Source organism: Ambystoma mexicanum, chromosome 13 (assembly GCF_040938575.1).
Source record: "Ambystoma mexicanum isolate Mex_15411 chromosome 13, UKY_AmexF1_1, whole genome shotgun sequence".
NCBI lineage: Eukaryota > Metazoa > Chordata > Amphibia > Caudata > Ambystomatidae > Ambystoma > Ambystoma mexicanum.
Genome location: NC_090938.1, coordinates 251,034,697 through 251,056,423, shown reverse-complemented (window position 1 = coordinate 251,056,423; position 21,727 = coordinate 251,034,697). Strand labels below are relative to the sequence as shown.

At 39.5% G+C, this 21,727-nt stretch overlaps 1 long non-coding RNA gene across 2 annotated transcripts in view; it reads left to right on the top strand.

Moving 5' to 3' along the window:
- Nucleotides 1–21,727, top strand: part of LOC138521149 (uncharacterized) — a 537,804-nt gene that overhangs the window by 64,681 nt on the left and 451,396 nt on the right. For both annotated transcript variants that reach the window (XR_011282953.1, XR_011282952.1), the window contains exon 2: nucleotides 5,518–5,674. This is a non-coding gene — a long non-coding RNA (uncharacterized lncRNA). The remainder of the gene's footprint in view (nucleotides 1–5,517; nucleotides 5,675–21,727) is intronic.

Genomic DNA, 21,727 nt, shown 5'->3' with positions numbered 1-21,727 from the left:
GAAAACCCTATTTGCTAAAATGTAATCCACTCTAGATGAGACCCATCCATTTGTCCATTTCTCCCTATTATCCCCCTCATTGGGTGTGGTACGGTTAACAAATGTTAGTCCATACTCATTAAAGGCTTTCAACCAATGTATGCCTTTGTTTATTTGCATCAACATGTTTGTTTTTGTATAACCTCCATAGGGCAGGCCAGGTCATACGGTTCACAGGCTTCACACCACTCATCCAATACTGTTTTTACCATACGACAATAAGAGTTTACATCGCCCATCACTAACATGTGCAATTTGGGTAACTCCTCCATCCATCCATCCATCCATAATAGATCTAACGAGTCTCCGGGTGGATTCCTCTCGTATATATCCAAGAGGAGAATACATGTTGATTAAGAGGCATTCTCCCAGGAGGCCCAACCCTGATGTCACCCCACTTAGGACCAAAGGGGAGCTACCGTTTTTTTGGTGTCTCCGGTTATGTTTTGCTGATTGACCTGCCCCTTTATTTGCTCCATTTTACCTGGCTGGTGGCAAGTATTATCGGCAATGGGACAGATCAAGGATTGGACCCATTTACTTACATTAGAATTCAAACTTTTTTGCAGATTATGACTTCAAAACCCCTGCACAGTAAATGGGCTGCATAGTCCTTTATCTTTTCCACAATAATTGAGGAAACAAATTGTATAATGACCCAGTTGTCGTTGCTGTACAGATCCGGTAGTACAATGCACTCCATGTCACTCAAATTAATCATCAACAACTCAGGGATTGAATGGAACAAATCTAGCACTTTCTTCCAATTGAGAAACGGGCTGTCCGTAAGGGGCAAGATTTCCATAAATGTTATGGAATTACATAATAAGTAATAACCCCTTTCGTTACCACCCCAAGACCCATTGGAGTTGTGGCTGTTGTCGGCCTCTACACAATAATCAATATCATCATTAATCTCCACATTTAAAGACAATCCCTTTAAAGCCCTTCTTTCCTTGATAGTCGGTGTCCTAGGGTCCAAGGATAGGGACGGAGAGTGCAAGGTCCTACCTTCACTGCCTATAGTCAACTCAGCGGTGGTTCACTCAATGGCATCCCAAGTTCCCTTAATCCATTTATCCATTGGTTCTCTATCCGTAACCCCTGTGTTGATCTTTTTAGCCTTGTTACCGCAAGTAGAGATCACATCATATTGTTTATTACACACAGTATTATCCGAACCAGTATGGGCCTATGAGGTACTATTCTTTCTAGGACTGTTAAAAGACTGTGACTTGCATTTGCTTTTTTTTTGTTTTAGCCTTATTTTTATAATTCTTACTTCTTGACCTCTTTCTACGCCTCCACTTCTGGGTTGCCATACCTTCTTCATCCTGCAAATTAGGTGAGATGGCACAAACTCTATATCCCTGTTAGTCAATATTTCATTGCCTCTTTCTCATTCATCCATCGAACCATCCCCAATAACATCACACAAAACATCTATCATCTCCCATGAGTTAGCCACCTGTACCTCCCCCGATCCCTGAACATTGGTGCAGATGTTATTAGACAGTATAATGTCTACAATCTTGGCCACTATACAGTTAAGATCCCGATGCTCCTTCATTATTGTGGAACATAGGCCAACAACTGCCTCTAATACTGCTGCAATCTCATCCAGATTCTTAGAGGGGCAGACACAGTCATCATTGTCATAATGTGTAGATTCATGGTCTAAGACTTGTGACAAAGTTGTGCTATCCAACGGAGAGCTTCTTTCCGAAGAGGCGATTTTAATGATTCATCAAAGCGGGAGAAGTCAGGGCTTGCCAACAGGTTAGTACCTATGATGTTGACACAGGGTTCTCCCGATCTTAGGAGCATACTAGAACCAATCATATTTTGTCCTCCCTTTGAGCTCAATTGTATGTCATATCCATCAAGCACGGGGGGTGAGGGGGAAGGCCCTATGCATCGTTTGAGATTATAGACTAATTTTAACAGGGAATTATTATCGAACATGAAATTCTGTGAATTATCAGGTAATAGAATAGGGTCAAGGAGTTCCAGGTCATTAGCTGTACACCAAGGTTCCAAATCAATGACACTAGGAGTTAGGAAATGTATCATCTTCTTCGGATCCATCGTTTGACTCGCACTTGTATGCTTGCCATCAATGATAGATTTAGATACCTGTTGCATTTTTGCCTTTTGTATGGTCTAGGCATCAACAATGGTGGAATGGAAATCTCCTGGGGCATTATTGCGGACCCACTTGGTGCCTTGCAGCTTGTCTGATTGCAGTTCAGTGGGCATTTTATCAATCTGCCTTAGGCCACCTTGAACTTCCAGGCCCAGCGGGGTGGAGAAGTAATCAGCAGGCGTTTGTAGTCCCAATACGAATAGGCTCCTTTAGGTATTTCGCGATTCCAAATGCCTTCTCTCCGGCAAAGAACCAGGGGAGTAGTCAGACGAGCTAGCATGCACTGGCCCAAAATAGCAAGCCCAGTGCTGCGGGTCCAACCTCTCCAGGCTAGAAGACAAAACATGAACAAAATGCTTCGCTTTCCCTTCACTTTCCCTCACATCCCAGCCTCCAGGGCATACAAAAGTGGTAGATCAACAATGGGGGGTTGTTCTGACGTATAACGTTTTCTGGGGACTACTATTTGACTTGAGTAGGCCTAGGTTATTTCTATTATGTCAAGATAGATAGAAACACTTTGAATGTGAAAATGCATCAAAAGGAGTGTCAGACACAAATAGATATCAATCAGTCAGCTTTTTAAATTTATTTTGCTGCTGGATGCATTTAATAATCATGCATCAATAGTTTTTTGGGAAATAAGTATTTGTAGAAAAAAACACAATCAGAAAATACAAAACGTTCATTCACAAGAACAGAGTTTGCAAGGAGGTTAATTATTAGTCTTAACCTTTCCTCAAGCAACTGTTTATGGCAAGATAAATTGCAAAATAAGAAAGTGTTTTGAAAGAGACACTGTGAAACCACCACCTATAGTGACAAGTGATTAGCATGTAGTCCATACATAACAACCAAGACAAAAGCAATGAATGAGAAAACTCTTGGTTATTGTAGCCAGGCTGGAGGGTGACCTAACAAGTGGGGCTAAGTGGGGATACTAACCATATTCTGGCTCACAATCTGCAGTTCATAGAGAAGCTATCCTTTAATGTCAAGTACTGCAATCAAATTAGAGAATAAAAATAAAAAGTAAAAAGTATTGCCACTGCACTCCCTTGCACAAAGTTAGCACGTTTCTTAGCCCGCTCTCAGTCCCATCTCCCCACAGCTCAAAAGGGAAGAGTTCCCCCGCAGTCATCAAAGTGCAATAAAAAAATAAATAAAAAGAAGAGGAGGTGAGGTTGTGGCAGGGAAGTGGATTCTGTGTGATTATCAGAACAAAGCAGGGCATTTAGCTGTGGATTGCTGTTTCGTAGTCATGGTCAGAGCCCATATTCCAATTGAGCAGGTAGCGATGCGAAGACTCTAATCAGCAGCACTATGGTGCAGTGACCCCATACTGAATCAGGAGGAAGTCAGTGGGTCCAAACGGGCAAAGAATCCCCTTCCTCGCCACTCTTGACATTCACCGCCCGCTTTCCTCTCCCAGCCCCCAGCTCCCATATCATAGCGTTGTGGTTCACTAGAGAAATTAACTCTACGGCATGGCCAGCGGACCCTCTGCAGATCAGCCAATTGTCAAGCCGCACCGCTCTTTGTTATTCACACATAGCACTTAGGAGCGCCCCGGCTTTCAGTGCCATTCCCCTGCACTCACTGGTCCTCAGCGTTCCTCTCTGGTGGCTCTGATGTTTCTTCTCTGCTTCGCAGGGTGGTGGGCTGGTCTCTGCATGCCCCGCTCACACTCCGGGTGCTTCCCAGCACACACTGGCAGCTGCGCTCCTCTTCTCTGGACATGGATGGCATCCTTTCTTCTTTCTCCCTTTTCCCGCAGCTCCAGCTGCTTTCTCCCGATCATGAGGCTCCCACACTTGTGGCAGTCTGACTCCCACCTTGCGCTGTGCTCCACAGGCCTTCTTGGACCTCTGCCGGTGTCCTGGCTTCCTCTTAGGTCCCACCATGGCTGCCTCCTCACAGAAAGGGTCCCCTGCTGATCTCTCACACACAGGCCTCCCTGTTGCTCTCTTTGTTTCCCCTTTGGTCTCCTTTTATGCACCGGCTAACACTTGACAGGCTGCAGGTGTACGTTTGCCTGACCATAGTTAAAGGGACATGCCTGACATTCACAATACTTTACAGGCATCTTCCTCATCCCAGTACTAGAGTGGTGAAAGTAGTTACTAGTGTTCATTACTCCTAGTCACCTCTTCCTCGTCCCTCGTCCCAGTACTATCATAGGTAAAGTGTGGGGAAATGAGGGTTGATGTTATACAATAGCCTATAAAGTCTGGGGGAGGGGTAGGTTGGTCTTCAATAGGGAAAGGGGATACCATGGTCTGCCTGTGGGTACCCCACTCCCAACCCCCAAGGACCCTCTACCCAGGTGATTATCCACCTCAAGGGTCAGGATCCAAAATCGATGACCTTTCCCTGGCCACCTGAGAAGAGGATCCAGGGGGATAGGAATGAGTATACCGTCAGGTTTCTCACACCTCCCAAAGGTCTTTTCACTTTGTCTTCTCAGCTTTGGTGAGCTAGGCTGTGACATATCTTGCAACAGCAGTGGAATTGTCTGCAATGTATGGTATGTCTATATTTGCATTCCAAAGAGGGCAACTATCACATTGTAATCATTGATGTACTGTGTTGCCTCATCCATTTTAATGTTGTATGTGTTTTAGGGGATTTCCCCTTTACACTGTGTCTAACAGAAGACATCAAGCTATTTACTTGTCCTTTTGTGGAAACTGGTCTATGGTAGCCAAAGCAACATTTGGTATAGTATTTACCTTTGATTTTATATCTACGTCTGCAGTATTTGCACACGTATGTTTTTGGAAACGTAAGATTTTTGTACATAGGTCACTATGTGTGGTTTCTGAAGGGATGTCGCAGGTAATGTATTTTTCAATAAATCGTAAAACAATGGCATCACTGTCATGGCCAAATTTGGGGGCATCTTTTATCAACAAAGCGTGTGGATGTGTGGTGCTCCCCAGGATTGATATTCTTTTCTTCATAAGAAATGTTCTTCTTCTTCGACTGGAGGGGTAGTTTTACTGCAGATCAAGTGCAGCATGGCAAAGAAGCAATGTTGAAAGTACCTTGAAACATTGACAGGGTCAAGAGAACAGGGTTCTCCTGGTGTTGCTATATCTATTCCCTCTTTATTTTGGTTTGCAGTGCGAAAGAAGTCATGCAAGTCATCTCATGAATATTCTACAAAACGTAAATTTACAGACCATGTGGGTGGGCCTAGGTTACTTAGCATACAACGTACATCAGCATGATGTCAGAACCAGTATTCCTTTGTACCACACATGTTTGCCAAGAGATTTGTGATACTTGTCACGGAATTCCCCCTTTTCACCTGAGATCGCTCCTTGTAGGATTTCTTGGAGGAAGTCTTCTTGCACACGGATCGGGTTTTGTACAAGCCCGCGCAAGTCCAGCGTGCGTTCAGCGTTCCAGAATACTCGGATGCTCAGGACGTCCAGGAAGCGAGGAAGTGTACACAAAGGAGGTACACGAAATCCGGGAAACAAGGTAAGAGATGAGGGAGGAATGAATTGGGAAATTAGAGGGTCAGGGAACCAAGGACAGGAGAATAGTTCACCGAACTCCTGAGCACACGTCTAGTCACTACCAGCTATAGCGTTGAGACGTGCGGGGCCGTGGGGGCGTGGTCTATTTGTAGAATGTGCTACGTCCGATGTGGAAGCTGGTGCAAGGCGTACCACGTTAGACGGCCATGTTGGGAGTATCAAAGAGTGCAAGCCCTGTTGTGACAAGGACCAGGAAGTCCAAAAGGGGCGCGTTCTGTGGATCATGACAATACTTGACTAGAAAACTTCATCTTTGTCTTTTATCTTTTGAAGCAGTTGGGTAGAGGACATGTTTAAGAAATTAGAGCCTGTTTTTAATGTGTGTGCAACTCCGTAACATAAAGTTGCTAGTTCGCTTTCAAACAGGAGGTAGACAATATATTCTACATTTTGTCTAAATCTTGGGTCTTCTGAAGAGCGATTCTCTGATGCACTAATATGTGTGGATCTTTCATCATATCTTCCTCCTTTCAGTGTAGGAAAGCGTAGAGGAAAAGAACTTGTTTTTTCACTTTTCTCACATATTCTCATTGGGGATCATTTGGCTTGACACATTTGATATGTGTGTAATGCATCCTCTATGGTGTCTTTGGGATGTAATGGATGAATTGCATACTGGTCTAATGTTGGCTGTAATAACAGGATCCACACGTTTAAATTGTCCAGTTTGTGGTGAATCTTCAATTATTATGGTGGTTTCTCTTAAGTTTTCCTCTATATTTATATCTCTGTAGTACTTATTGTTTTCTTTAAGATATTGTTGGGCTTGTCTTACTTTGTTTAAGTCGACTAGTTGTTGCAAAATTCTTTAGTCTTTTGTTGGTACACAATTAACTAGTCCACTCAAAGATTGATCTATTGGCCGTTGTTCTCCTAGAGTATCTACATTTTCTTTAAGATCTAATGTCAGATATACTACTTTGCTACAAATGCCTTTTAGTAACTCGGATGGAGACAATTTGGCAGTTTTGGGTTGAAGGTATATTATAGCTTGAAATGGGTGTACTGTTTGGATTATAATGCTCTCATGCATGTTGAGTTGTTGGCGAGCTTTTGGAAGTGGGAAGATGTCTACGTTATTAATGATAGCACGTGCTGGCAATTGGTTATTGTCAAGCTGTGTATTTAAGTACGTGCAAACTATTGAGTTATTTTGTACTTACTTTTTGCTTTTAGATATAAAGCTAATTGGAACCATAGCGATTCCTCATTGTCCTCTGTTATGTAGGCCATATCTACTATTTTTGTGCTCTTTTTATATAAAGCTCTGCGACAACAGGCACATGTGTTGGTATTTCAGCAGATGTGTTTTGAAACGTTGCTATTTATTTTTTGTATGTGTTTGTTAGGAGGTAATTTATGGGTGTTTGTGAGGTTTTCGCTAAAGTTTTCTAAAGTTACTGAATTTTCTAAGTCAACTTCAGCTCCAAAATATTTACTTTGGATGTGTTGCGTTTCTCAAAGGAGTTCTTTGGCTGTTCCATGTAGGAGAGTGGTATTTAATTTTTGGAGTTTTAGAGCAGGACTTTTTGCCAGTCAATCAGTCAACACACTTTTATTTGATATAAAATCTTTAAGTATATACATATAAAAAACAGTCACAACATTTCCATGAAGTATTATGCTTAAAATACAGCAAATCAAATCAAATCACTCCAAGAATTATTTTAACAAATCTCATTACAATTAACAACAGAGTTGAGCAACTTCCTTCGCAACAACCAGGACCTATGAGTATATTGAGCTGTGGCAAAACTACACAGGGTTGTAGGCTCGGCCTCAAAAACTTCATACCTGTTAGTGTGCCTCATCCCTTCCTCCTTCAGTATTGGTTTTATGTACATACACCGCAGATACTCTGTTTTGGCAAAAATCAACATAAAATGCAACATTGTCTCTCTTGCCGCGCCACACATCCAACATTGATCCGAGACTTCCATAATTGTGTAAATACAGCCACAGGGAGTGTCCCTAATCTCACTCGTGTGTATAAGGACTTTTCAAAAGGTGGTGTAATCAAATGTAGATAGGGTTTGCTACCAGGTATCCTCAATTTGAGGTATTCTGGTCCTCGTTTTAATGACATTGCACCAGCCACTAGCTGGTTCCGTGCTATTAGGCAGCACCATTCCTTATTGCTTTCCTCAGTCCTATTGGTTGGTTATGGATTTTTTCCCCATAAATTATCTCCCCCTAGGTCATATAGAGTTTTTTTTCAACATGACAAAGCCATTTAATCAATTTCCCTGCATCCAGGGACATCAAATGACTTAAGGCATCTCTATATTTTTCCAACACTGCTTGGTTCCACAATCTTATCCAAAAAAGAACTGGACTAAGTGACGCCAAAGCACCCACTGGAAAGTACCAAACCAGACAGGGTACACTTAGGCAGCAAAATCTGTTTTCTCATACATTTTTGCTCACTTGTCAGTTTTACAATATTTGCATGCCCGCACAATTTGGCCCCATATAAAGCTTCCAGAACAGCCTGCTTCCCATATAAATCTAGGGCCAGTGGTGCATAGTACAATCTATGGACAAGGATTCATATAGCAGAATGGTGTGTTGCTAACCTTTTTAATATGATGGAAGGCGCTTTTGCAAGCGGTTCCTGAAAGGCAGGCTAATAAATATCCTTGCAGTCCAGTGTGGATGTGTACTGGGCAAGAGTCTATGGTTTGTAAAATTGTGATCCTACTTTTGTCATTTAGTTTAATGTAGTGATCAAGGAATTGATGGATTGTCGGTGCACGTTACATATTGAGCTGCACATCCATTTGTACACTGGATGGTTTGTTTGGACACAAGGAGCATTTGGTTGAAAGTTTGTTGGGGATGTTTTTTTCTGTAAGGGTTTCTTTTGCCATAATGGCGTTTCCTACCACTGTTGAGCCTCGGCCATTATTGTCTATGGCAATTGGGATTTTTTGTTCTTGTTTATAAACCTCTTCATTGAAATATGGTTCTGTTCTGCTTGTGTAAAACCATTCACCTCCACTAAAATTTTGAACAGGTATCTATATTGAGATTGCGCATTTTTAGAAGTACTTTCTGTAGTTTATTGATTCATTTAGTTAGTGGTTTTATTCGGTTTAAAATTGATATAAACAGGTTTATCTTTAGTAGAAATGCAGTGTCAATTAGAGTTTCGAGGATTCGTTTTTTGCTGTAGTTTTTAAGCATAGAGCATCGCTTTTTAGATTTTTTATGAGAAGCTTAAGAACTATGCGGTGGAATTATTTTTGTAAAATTGATTTTCTGGTATGTTTTACTGTGGCTATGTTAACATTGGTAGATATAGTATTAGGTGTATTTTTAGTTCTACTTTCATTACTACATTTGAAAGAGGGGGCTTACTTTTTTTAGCGCTGACTAATTTACTTTTAGTTGAGTGCGGTTAGTAACTGTTCTGTTTGAATGTTTTCCATACATTGTTTTAGAGGTGGGTGACCATATTGCTTCTTCTTATTTTAATTTTTTTATTTGCTCTACATTTTCTTTGTTTTCTATGGAGTTATTTTTTAGTAGGCATTCTGTTTTGTCTGTTTGTAAAAAAGGTGTGGAATGTTTTTGCATATATTATTGTATAAAAATTATCGGTGTTTGGATGCCATTGTGGAGAGGAAAAGAATGCTCTATGTTTTTTGTAGTGGGAGCATAGGTGTGGTTCGGAAGGTTGTAAGAGTATTAATCTGTATCTGATATGCCTTACTCTCTTGTAAGCCATCATTGGTGGTTCTGGGAAATGTTTGTTAAATGTGGGGTCAAGTTTGACCAGACTCCAATTCTTCTTTATGATTTTGGTGACTTGGTAACTCTGTGCTGAATATTTCAATGTATGTATTATCCTGCTGGTTTCTGTTTTAGGGTCAGGTTTCAATAGGTCTTTTCTTTGGTGTGTTTCTGCCCTCGACACTGCTGTGTTAAGAACTTCTGATGGGTAACTCTGTTCTCTAAACCTCTCTGTCATGAAGTCATATTCCTTTTGGATTGTCTATGTACTTGATACTATTTGTTTTAGTCTAAGAAACTGGCTGTACGGAACCACCAATGATGGCTTACAAGAGAGGAAGGAATAACAGAGACAGATTAATTAGAGCAAAGAGATTGTAAAAACCAACACAGAAGCTTCTTCATAAACCCAAACGAGGCAACTTCCCCTGTTTGAATTGCCAGCACTGTTCCAATGTCCTGAAAGGGGACCAGAACAGACACCCTAATACGGGCAAAAAGATCAAACTTTGGGACTTTGCAACGTTTGATAGCAAAAATGTAATCTATGCTTTGAAATGTCTGTGTGGCAAGCATTATGTGGGCCAAACCATCCAGAAAGCCAAAGAAAGATGGACAGAGCATGAATCCAATATAAGGACTGGTAACATTAGATAACCAGTATATAGACATTTTCATGAAAATAGGCACACAATAGCACCAATGAAATGTTTAGTCTTAGAAATCGTGCATCCTATTCTGAGGGGAGGGATATTGGTAAAAAGCTTGCCCAAAGAGAATTGTATTGGATTCACTAGTTAGATACAATAGCCCCACTTGGGATGAACAAGGACTTTTATCTGGGTCCCTTTCAGTAATAGGAAATAGTGTTAAGCCCACTCTGTACCATTATCAGAGGAACAGACTGTACACTCCATTGAGTAGGTAACAACTGAGGAACATTGCAACACATGATGTAGCAGCAGTACAAGAACCACACATTGTACAGCCGTGAGGGGCATGTTGTTGTTAACTAATACTGGATCAATACATTGCATTTACCTATAACATCATTACAATCTTTCTGAACTGTGCATCATTTCTTGACATAGATTGTTAACTTGAATGAATAGATACATTTTTTTGACCATATGAAATTTTGACACTATGTTGTGCACCCTATAGGGACGGGAACCACCAATATGGGTACATGGCTAAATATTCAAGATTTATTTTTTGACATTCAAATACTGTGCACCCCAAGGGGCAGGAAACTCAAGCAGGGCCACGTGAATGAACATTTTGGAAGGTGCTGTCATTTTAATTATGAAGATCATATTGCTGGACAGGGAAAAAAATAGGAGGGGGTTGTTCCTTCATTGCAAATAGAGAGCGTTATAGTTTACAGAATTTAGGACACTATTCTCAGAACATCTAGACAACTCTTTTACCATAATTGACATTTCCAACCAATAGGGAGCCACTGTGAGTTTTTGTCCACATCTGGGTACATGTAATATTTAGTTTGATATATCCACTAGGACCAATAGACCTTCTCATAATGGTTCTCAAGCTCAACTAATCCTGAACTACACAGTTTATCAATAAGAGCAGTAATTTCACAATATTATTAAAGGTTAATATGAATCAAGGTTCTCTTCATGGAGAACACTTCTACCTTTATAAACGTGCAGCACCATTATGATAGACAAAAGGAGGTAATGGTTTTCTATCACATGCACTATTTACAGGTTCTCTTACACAACAAGAAAAAAAAATTGTTTACATGTGTGATGTCATCAGCGTCATTATGCGATGATGTCATCAGGATGTGCACGCCACAACAAATAGCCATTTTGAAGGATCACAATCCTTCTGGACTTGGAGAATGCTGTGGAAGGTTCCATCTTTTCACCATTGAAGTAACTAGCTATGATTTGAAACATTAGAAAACACTTACGGGATAGATTTTTCATATTAACTGTGAACCTTATACTCCTTAGGATGTACACACTATAGTTCCTTAAACACAAGTGTTTTTCTTTAAAACTCTTAGATTCCATTGAACGACCTAGAGGACAACATCCTCCTACCTTACTATCTCCAGTGAAGCACAGATAAAACTACGCAATTGTTGAGTGAGTTGGATTGAATGCATATTTTATAAACCTCACATTTTTGCCTTGGGATGAACTTAAGCAGAAGGATCGCTGACAAAAAAACCTAATAGACTATAGGTATAATTGTCTCTTGATCAGTCGAAGGAGTGTTTCAAGAATTCTACAGATCAACTTCCAGATAAAATTGGCCAACAAGTAGGGTGAGTTCACATGTTCATTGTTAGAGGTTTTTGATCTAAGATATATGTATTAGTTATAGTTTAAGATATTTGATTTGACACAGCTAGGAATCCCTTTCTCACAGGAGGTCAAGTGACTCTCTTGGCCAGAATAGGGATTCTAGAGGCCTTCTGAGCAGAAGAGACAGTTGAGACTGGATACTTATTTTTCAGTATACGATGTGATCAGAACGCTTAGGTTCATTACAATAATTAGGATTGTTTTTGATCAACCAGGAAAGTGAATAGTACGAATGTTTGTGGAGAATGAAACAGACTATATATTCTTCAGGATTTCAGTGACATTTAAGGCATTGGCCATATGATGATTTATATTGGATTGTATATGGCTATTTATCTATTGCTCATCTAAAAATTGATAACTATCGCCATCATCATTATTTTTTTGAATTGTTTGTAAAAATATTGTAAGAAGAATTCCCCTGATGAAGAGAGAATCTCTCGAAACGCTTTGGGACAACATCCTGCCTTTTATGATTTTTTATCACTAATTCATTTATTGAAAACACTTATGCATAAACTATTATGAAGGAATCAATATGAACATTTATATTTATTTGTGCTTCAAGGAGTGAAAAAGTACTCCCTAAGATCTACCAGGATAAAACCATAAAACTATCATTGTGCATTATGCATTTTTATACGGATGTATACACATTTGGCGATTAGCTCAAGATAGTGTGCAGGGGATGGGAGTTCCCCGTTTAGGGAACTAACTTTATCACATATATATATTTACTGTCCATGTGCCAGGCTAGTCCATTCTCCCTCGCACCTTGATCATTCTTAAAACATATAAGACTGTAGTAATTTTGAAAAGTCAACTATAACTTTTTTATCAAAGGGTGTGCACATTGCAATAGAACTAACAAAGTGCAATATGTTGGCAGTACATGTAAGTAACTGCCACTTGAAGTGAGCAGGTACAGAATGTTACTATACATGGCATTTGATAGCAGTGGTTAAAAAGAATATGCTCATTGAGATGCGTATTACAGGGTAAGTGACAGCAACCCTGTTTCTGTATTTATGGAGGTGTTTAAAGAAAATACTTGTAAAAATATAAGCATACCTGTACTATGTATTGTTAGATATAGATATTGTTTCACAGTGGTTGTTGATTCAGGAGGCTATGACTGACAGGAGACATGTACTCTGAGAGTTGAAATGTATATCTGAAGTGTTAGACTGAGGTGACACAGTGATATCTAGAGTTTTTGGATGTGATTGGTGATGGATGTGGGACTGATTGAAAGTAGTAAAAGAGGGAGTGTTACAAACATAAAAGGGCAGCAGGGCTGCCCTGTGCTATGGTGTCCGCAGACATCGCAATAGGCTGCAGATGCGCACGTGCCATCTGGGTCTTTTAAGGATGCCGGCATGGAAATAGGCCTGCACAGACTGCAGACAGTCACAAATGTCCGCAGACATCAGAGGTTTGGCCAACCAGATTTTGTGGATGTGGGGGAGGAGTTGAATTCTGAAGAAACAGAGGGTAGCAAGTGTTTTCTTTCTTGTGTGAAGTGAAGGAGTGGAGGGGGCTATAGCTATGAAAAAGAAGAGTGTGTGGATCCTGGGAGATTCATGGATCAATTTGTTGAAGGTTTACACTGAGCAGTGTTGCATCTCTGCTAATGTTAGATTGGAAGAAGTGGAAGTTTCCTGGTATGCAGTTTTTGGCTTAAACAGGGTGACCTATTACCTTTCTGTGTGAATAACTTCCAGACATCATTATTGTACATTGTGGAGGCAAAGGTTTGTGGTATGTGACTGCACTATCCTTGCAGTTTTCCATGAAGGATATGTTCAGAATGCTAATGGAACTGTTTCCAGCTTCGAAGATTATTTTTTCACAAATTAATCAAAGGCACATGTGGAAACATTCAAACCTGTTTTGGCCACAAATGGAAAAAGCCAGGCAGCTTGTTAATAAAGCTGTATGTGATTTTTGACAGGGTGTAGGAATGGCACCTTTTGACAGTGAGAACATAAAGTTTGATGGCTTGAATTATTTTTTGTAGAGATGGAGTTCATTTGACAGTTGTTGGAAATTAGATTTTTCTGCCCAATGTTCAGAATGCCTTGAAACAGATTTTGTGAAAAAATGAAAAGGGAATATGTGGAGTAAAACATCTGTTAGTAGGTGTAGGACATAAAAACAAAAAAACTAAAAGAATTCAAGCAGTTTTTGCTAAAGTTATTAAAACAAATTAGTACAGAACAACATTTGTTAGTATAGTAGAAAAAACTAAAACAGCAAAACACGTATTTTAAAATAATCTCCAAACCCCGCCAAGGCTCTTATCAAAAATTTAAATTGAGTTTAAACCTCCACACTCCCTTCAATTGCTCTGCGACAGTCAGTGGTTTTGCATGTGCCATCCAGGTCTTTTAAGAATGCCTGGCATGGAAATAGGACTGAAGAGACCGTGGACAGTCACAAATGTCTGCCGACAGCGGGCGCTTAGCCAATCAGGTTTTGTGGTTGTGGAGGAGTTGAAGTGTAGAGTGTAGGAAGTGTTTTCTTAATTTTGTGAAGTGGAGCAAAGATGGCTATGGTTACGAAGAAGCAGACTGTGTGGATGGTGGGAGATTTATGAATCAATTGGTTAGATGTTTACACAGAGCAGTATGGAATGTCTTTGAATCTTGAATTAGAAGAATTAGAAGTTTACCGGTATGGAGTTTGAAGGATTAAATTGGGCAGAATTGTTACCATTTTGCGAGAATGTGGTTAAATTAAAACATCCAGACATCATTTTAGTATATTGTGGAGGCAGCAGTTTGGGCTATGTGACTGGCATATCCTTGCAGTTTGCCATGAAGGATACATTTAAAAAGTTAATTGAACTGTTTTCAGCTTCGAAGATTATTTCTTCAAGTATAACTCAAAATAAAATGTGGAAACGTTCAAACTCGTTTTGTCCACAGATTGAAAAAGACAGGCAGTATGTAAATAAAGCTGTATGTGTTTTCTTTACAGGATGTAGGAATGGAATATTTCAACAAGAAGAACATAAAGTTTGATGGAGTGAATATTTTTCAAAGAGATGGAGTACATTTAACAGATGTTGGAAATTAGATTTTTCTTTCTAATGTTCAGAATGCCTTGAGACAGTTTTTGAAAAAAACATGAAAGCAGAACACGTAAAGTATGTAGTGAAGCATTTGTTAGTAGCTGTAGTACATAAAAAGCAAAAACCGAAAAGTATAGTATGTAAAACCCCCGAAAAACAAAAAAGCAAAAAAATACTATTTTAAGAGCCACCATGGGGAAAAAAAAATGTAAATTGAGTTTAAATCCCCCTCCCACTGTGTAATTTCCTGAGGAGTCTGCGGAATATTTTTTTTTAATTGATTTAGCTGAAATTAATCAACTTTTCAATAATTTTTACAATTGATAAAACTCATTGAACAATTAATACAACTAACATATAAACAACCTTAGATCAACTTGGTTGCAATCAAGTCTGTTAAATTAAAAGTGTTTGTTCAAATCATAATGTATAAAATTCAATTAAATCAAGCAAGTAATCACACTCAAAGCAAACAAGTGCAGTCATATGAGGATCACAGCATGGAAGTCAACTATTTAACCTTAAACAACATGCCCCAACTTCACAAATAATCAATTCAGAGTGCAATATGTCGATCATGAACTAATTTGTTACTTAGATATTTTATACAGACAGCCAATGCTTTTGTTAGCAGATTCAATCCACACATTAATTCATTGTTTCGGACTTCCAAAAAGCTATTCAGGACATGAGTTACGTATTGGGCTCAGAGCACATCTCCAATTCATTTTGACCATGTAAATCTAGTGATCTGATGAAATTATAGATGGCAATTCGATTTGCTAATTGAATCTGTAGTCAAAATCATTGGCCACCTGAATTCAGACAACATGTTTCCGAAGTATGCTAGATGCTTAGTAAAGTGCTTTGCTCTCAATTAAATTAATGCCAGACAGTTTACTATGAGATGTTCCATCGTTTCTTTTACTGTATGGTCCAAACAGAAACAACAGAAATTTTGTTGCATACTGATGATTTTGCATTTGGTCAACAGATCTTGCGTGTGCCACAGGTTCAGTCGCAGCCGAATTATAGAATTCCGAATGTCTGGTGAAGGCGATCTGCAGAGATACGGTTCCATAGTTCTGAACTTTCTTTCACCATAATGATCGATGTTGAAATTTTTGTATGTGGAACATAGTCTTCTAGTTTCTATCCAATGTGTTTGATAGATTTTACATTTTTCTCGATCGGGATTAGCTATGAGTACTTATACAGATACATTTGCATTCACTAGAATTCGAAAGATGTGGTTTGTCCATTTTAGAGCAAAGGAATGTTGGAAAAAAAACATGTACATTGATACAGTTCTAAGCACAATGTTCATATTAGTCGATATCAGACATTTTCCAAATAAAGCGCATAGGCGTCAATTATATGAGGCAGTTAACGAAATCAGCCCCAGCTCATATCGCAGCCAGGGTCCTGGAACAGATTCGGGAAGACGGAGAACTTGTCACCAAAATGTTGCCTCTAGTTTATTAAGGGAGGCGTTTATTGTGGGTTCCTAGTGACTATTTCGAATGACATTTTTTCGAATGCCATAATGTCGAAAACATTTCACCGGAAAAAATAATTTGAATGTCTTTTTTTTTTTTTGCAATGGGGGGGTTCTCCCAACCCACTGTATTATTTTTTTTAACCCTTTTTTTTTTACTCTCGAAACCAAAAAAACATGTAAATTAAAAAATAATACATTCGAGAAAAAAAATGTGGTAAAATATGTTCGCCATTTTTGTCATATGAAAAAATGTTTTCGACATATTAACTGGATACCCTTAATGTGATAGATTTTGTCTCCAGTCCATAAATAAGCATGCGTATAACTTTCTGGTTCCAAAATGGTAGGGCCCGAATTGATGGACACCTTCCCATATTTGTAAAGGATCACTCTGGTCTGCAATATTGCTGTAACAGGTTTACGCTGTATTGATTCCCACTGCGGATTATTATACTGTCTGTGGACTAAATAGGGCTAGAAAAGGTCCTTAGGAAGTTATGGTAGTTATTGTATGCTAGAGAAAAGTGTTTGGGACATCAAATAGTTTCTGTCATTTTTTCTTTATCTCTAGTATACAAAGCTCCATTATTTCGATTAGCATAGAACATAATGCTAAAGGAAATGTTGGAAAATCTTATTCACTCTAACTACTTTTCTGAAAAATGTAACATAGATGGAGTCTATTATATTACTTTTGTTAGTTCTATTTTTTAACTGTGAAAGATGGCTCCAATGGAAGCTTTTTTATTTTTTTATTTTGTCGTTGTTTTGTGGGGTTTTCTTTTTCCTTGCGGGAGAGGCAAGGTGGTAAGGTGGGGGAAGGAAGTGGCACCAACCACTGATAAGGAGGGACAGGTGGACAGAGGAAGATGTTAGGCCTGACCTTAAATCTAAATGCCATTTGTGATGTTATATTTTATGTCATGGGTTTCAGTCTTAGCATTGCCACAGTGGTGGCACGAGTTATAGTTGCTTAGTTTGTCATAACTGGTGAATTTCCTGGGTTAATCCTAAATTTCGGGATTTCTTCCCTCTCCATAATTTTTTGCAACAATTTCTCATTAATGAAACTCCTTTCATGTTCAAGCGCTAAAGTGGCTTTTATTTTTTTAAGATAATCATTTATACCAGCGTGAACCCATGGTTGCTCATCTTCCATGTTTATCTCTGCCAGAGTGGTAATGTGTTTTTCTGAATCTGTTTTAGGAACAATATTCTGTTTGCATGTATTCTCTTTTAAGTAAAAACGTAATGTGTGCTCATCTATAGCAGTCTGCCAATCTTTCCTTGGGTCCAAGTATATTTGTACAGGTAGTTTTTCATTGTCGCTCTGATCTTTGTCTTGACACATTAATATAACAGTGACACTAGGTATGCAGCTATTCTGGAGATATACCTCCACAGCATCATTTGTTTTGGCAACGGTGTGACATTCTTTTATATTGCTGTTTTGTGATTTTAGTTTCTTAGGCCTCAATGGTTTTTTGGTTAAGGACCACAGCACTCCATTCACCCCATCTATGAGAGGAGACAATCTTTTCAGGCAATCTGTCCCCATCAGAAATGGAATTTCACAAATAGATGTGATCAATACCTCTTGTTTCATTCTGTGCTTTCCTATTTTTATGTCAACCTCAGTTACACCTATGATGGGCACCTCCTCCCCATTAAAGTTATGCACTGGGCCTTGATTTGCCTTCACTGTGATCTGACTCTGTGGAGGCCTCCCTTCATTGATACTCTTTACCAGCTCCTTGGACATAATTGTGGCCTGTGCGCCAGTGTCAATCATAGCAAAGGTGTGGCATTTTTCTTCTACAGTGATGGGTGCATAATATCTGTCCTCAACTTCCTCTAATACACATAAGAAATGTGAATTCTTACTGATTTCAGGGCTCACCTTTCTCAGGTCTTTTTCACTTTTGGCTAAGCACATTGGTAAATGAAAAGACATTTTTCCCTCCTTTTTACCCATTTCTGTGCGAGGTATTTTATTCATTTCTCCATGTTCAGAGGTTTTTTGGAGTGTGGCCACCGTTCGCCCATCCATCTGGGTAACATCAGAGACCACATTACAACCTTCCAACTGAACATGTGTAACAACATCATTCAGCAATTTGTCATTTTTTAATTCTGTGCATTTGTGATCATTTAGTATAATACCAGCCCTTTCAGCCTCTTCAAAAATATGTGGCTCAAAGAATTTTTCAGGTGATTGACTTGTACCCTCCTTGTGAGTATTTCCTTTTTCTGTCTGTGTTTGGTCATTGTTTTGCTTGCCCAGGGAAGGAGCCATGGCATCCCCACTTACTCCCTGTTCACTGGTATTCCCCATGCATGAGTCATTTTTCTTAAATCTGTCCCTTTGTTCTTTTGGAATTCCTAATGTTTCTTTTTCATTTGTGCAAATCTTTACTGTTTTATTTAGCTCTAAGTTAAACCGTACCTCTTTTTTAGAAGTATTTACACTTTCCATCACAATTTCATTTACTGGTACTTTCATTTTTAATCCATTAGTCATCTCAGAGTCGTTATGCAAAGTTATATCAGAGCAATCTGTCATTTTGGCACTGCAGTTATCATGAGTACTTAGTCACTTTTCGGAAGCCCCCCGGTCATTGCTATGGCCATCAGCCCCCTCTTTGGAAGGTTGTTTTTGCGCTGTATAGAGCTTTCCTATTTGCTCAGCTAACATTTTCACTTGGGCCTCAATGCATTGGAACCTTTCCACCTCTCTAGGATCCTCTTTCTGTGGCCTAGGTCGATATTGGTTGTTTTCCCCCTGATTGGATCTATTCTGATACCTCTCAGGTGATTGATACCGGTTGGGATGGTTTCTGAACTCTTGATTCATTTGTGGAGGGGAGCGGGTTGCACCCATCCTTTGATTATAGTCCCCTGGTGGGGAATCATTGTACTGGCGTGGACTGTAGTTCACGTTTTGCTTCATGTCCTGTCTCTCAGATTGTGGGTACTGGCCCCTATATTGATTTCCATTATCAGTAAATCGATCCACATATCGGGGCCTATCCTGATTACCATATATCATGGTGCTGGGATCAAATCTGCTCTGTGTCCCCAATGACTGGTAGGGACCATCATTTCTTTGATCTTGATTTTGTCTCTGGTTATTGTTCATACCTGCCATATCAGACCGGTATCTTACCCGGGGTCTATCTCCTAAATATCTAGGGCTGATGTAGCTCTCTCTATTACTAGGATCATGTGATTGGAACATTGGTACAGGAAATGGCGATCTTTGTTGATTACCCCTTTGTTCAGGTGTCACATTATTTTTACCTTGGCTTTGAGCAGACTCAAGGGACATTTTGGCTGACCTGATTTCCATTACTGTGGCTGAGGGTTCTTTAGATTTAGGCCTAGTATCTTTCATTTTATCACTTTCTCTACCCTGACAATAGAGTACCTCATATAGCTTGGTGCTTTGATGTACAATCCATTCAAGGGACTTGTCACGGTCAAATTCACGGACCAATTGGGATATGATGTCTTTCTGTAGCCCATAGAAGTATGCGGTTTTAAACTCATTGGAATTTGAGTCAAAAGATACATCAAAGCGAGAGAATGCTCTTTTTAAGTCTTGTAAAAATTGGCGAGGTGATGTATTAGGTCCAGCAGTAATAGTGTACGCGACTTTCTTTGCCTCCTGCAATGACTGAAAAGGAGAAAAATGACGCCTAATTTCTTTTTCAAACTCCAGCCATGTCATATTCTGCTGTTCATTTAATCCCCTTATGATGCTGGCCGTCGGGGCATCTAAAGTTAAATGAAAATATTGTCTGTACTGTTCCTTAGGTATCTGGAGCGCTTTAAAAATGTCATGCACCGCTTCTAAGTGATCCTCAATGCAGCATTCACCTCCCTTTTTAAATGGTTTGATCAGGGCTTTAATGGATTTCATTATTTTTATGGGGCTACTTGTTGCAATGCATGGAATTGCACTATTTTGTGATTCAATCCTGTTTTCAGGTGTATGAGATTGGTGGCTGCCCCCAATGGGAGTATCAAATCCCCCAAGGGCGCTGCAACCAAGTTCAGTCACCGGTCCTGTCACTGGGGCACTAGCTCTTTGGGCAGAGCTAGAATTCACCTCCACTCCATTGAATGTGGTACCCTGCCGCCTCTCCTGGGACCTGGGAATGCACATTTGCTGTTCTAAGTCCTTACACTTTTTAAGGAGTCTGTTGGCTTCATCATGCAAATAATTATTTTCATCACTCATTTTATTAATTGCCTCCTGCATATCGCACATTTGCATTTGGCATTCATTGAACTCTTTATTTCTCTTGTCTCTTTCTTGGATCATTTTAATCATTTCTTGTTCTGCACTCTGGAGATCACCTTCTTTTTCGCAATGTTCTTTTTGTAAAATCTGCATTTCTGAAACAACCTCATCTTTATCCTGCCTAATGTGATCCACTAAGGCTTTTAAGTGTGTCAATTCTTGCTCACTATCTTCAAATTGTTTCTTGCTTTTGGATAACTGAGTATCAAAGTCTCTGCATTTTAATTGCATGTCTTTTTGGCATACATCCAATTCTGCTCTCAACATTTCCTGATTTTTACTTGCCCCATCTAATTCAGTCTTTAACCTGTTAATTAGCTGAGTATCATTCTCTTGCATTCGCAGGGACTTGTTTAAAATAAACCATATTTTGCCGCATAGCCGTATTAAACAGTCTTTCTCTGCACTTTTATCGGCTGCATTCAATAATCTTGTAAGGCAGACCTGAATTATGCTGCCTTCTGCAAAAATATTGTCTAGTTTTTCTTTCTGCACCTCACCCTGAATGCGGTTACTCCATTCTAAGGTACTGTTCGAAGACCAATTCCCATGTGCAAATAACTTTGCCTCTAAATATTGCACTAGATCTGAGAATGTGGTTTCCCTTTGTGACATTCTGAAATTCGTTTTTAGTGGCACACTGCTATTATAAAATGGGTTCCCTTTAATGTGCAAATGGCAGTGTGAGACACGCTTGCCACGCCCAGTAGGTACTCTATGATCACTTTCCCGGCCAACGCACCATAAATATGTAGGGTATTTTGTGGAGATTTGGGGCCTGACGGTATTTTATTACCGCCGAACAATAACTTAGCAATAATCACTCTTTGTATTCAGATTTGGCCATGTGCAACAATAATACAATGGACATGCATTATTTCAGCACCCAGACCTGCATATTTGGTATACGTGGTTGGTGGTATTTTGGTGAGCATAATTCCCTTGTTTTATTTGTGGCCCCAATGTCCAGAATCCCTTATCTTCGCTTAGATTTTTCGTGTGATCACTAGAGAGACCTCAGACCTGCATTCTAGAGA